The 1169-nt window shown below is 36.4% G+C and overlaps 1 pseudogene; it reads right to left on the bottom strand.

Annotated features, from left to right (window-relative positions):
- Positions 1 to 281: 281 nt before the first annotated feature.
- LOC111551290 lies at positions 282 to 865 on the bottom strand (annotated as a pseudogene).
- Between the last annotated feature and the right edge of the window lie 304 nt (positions 866 to 1169).

Here is a 1169-nt window from a genome sequence, read left to right as displayed (position 1 = left end):
ATTATTATTTGAAGAGTAATAAGCCAGGCATCATAAAAACAAACAGGCATATGAAAAGGTACTTAAATCTATGACCCTAAAAAGGAGAACATTGTCTTATGAAGACATGTTTTCCAATGTGTAGGGAAGAATGGGAGCACTTAGGGAAACTTAAACGATTTCCTTTTTTTTTAAGAAGATGCTCCAAATCAATAGGTCTTTTATTGAATCGTTTAAATATCACAAATAAGTCTTGGGCATCATCTGACATCTTTTTTCTGTAGCTGGATAACTCTTAGATCTTATTTATCAGCCTGCTGACCAGTTCCTTTTCCAGAGACATAGATACCATCCAAAAATTTCCTGATATCCTTGTTTTTAACTGTTGTGACTTTCTGAATCAAAGTCGCTGAAATTGAAACAAGCTCAATGTAATTTCCTTCAAGGATTAATTCATCTTTCTGGGCTTGAGATACTGAACAAGCAACACCTGGTCTCATCCAAATCCTGCGAATGTATTTTCACCCAAGAAATTTCGGATTTCATTCAACAAGAGACTCAACCTCCTGGATAACGATGTTGATGGGGAAGTGAGCATACACAGACCTCATCTTGTAACAGATTTACAAGTGTTACCACCCTTGATCATGTTCTGTACATGACTACAAATAATCCGAATGGTAGCCAGTTCCTTTCCATTACCCCACCATTTGTCAAACCCGGAGCCTCTTTTTTTCTTTCCAAGAAGACTGAGTTCTACATTGAGGTGATTGAAGTCCCTCCACAGGGTTCCTCTGGGGCCCTTCACGATAACTTTGTGTCCCTTCAGAGTAATGTCGACATTTGCTGGAATGTCGACAGTCTGATTGCTGAGAATGGTCTTCATTCTTGCAGTAGATGCAGCAAAGAAAGAAAAGAACAATTTCATTTAGAGCCCAAAATGATGTATATACAACTTTCTCCTGAGATATTCAAATATTAATCATGGATATTTTAATTGTTCAAATTATTGCAATAATATTTGTTATGGCCTAATATAAGAGTGTTGGTTTCCTTATGTTAATTCTTATGTCTTTCATAGAAAGGCCATGCTATTATGTTAGACTTCAATTCAACATGCATTTACTGAGCACATGCTAACCATAACCAATAGCACAATGGTCTAAATGCTGGTAAAGAATATATGGAGA

The sequence above is a fragment of the Piliocolobus tephrosceles genome, chromosome 9, assembly GCF_002776525.5.
Source record: "Piliocolobus tephrosceles isolate RC106 chromosome 9, ASM277652v3, whole genome shotgun sequence".
In the NCBI taxonomy this organism is placed as follows: Eukaryota; Metazoa; Chordata; class Mammalia; order Primates; family Cercopithecidae; genus Piliocolobus; species Piliocolobus tephrosceles.
Note: the sequence above shows the minus strand (reverse complement) of the source record. Positions and strands in the feature narration are given on the sequence as shown.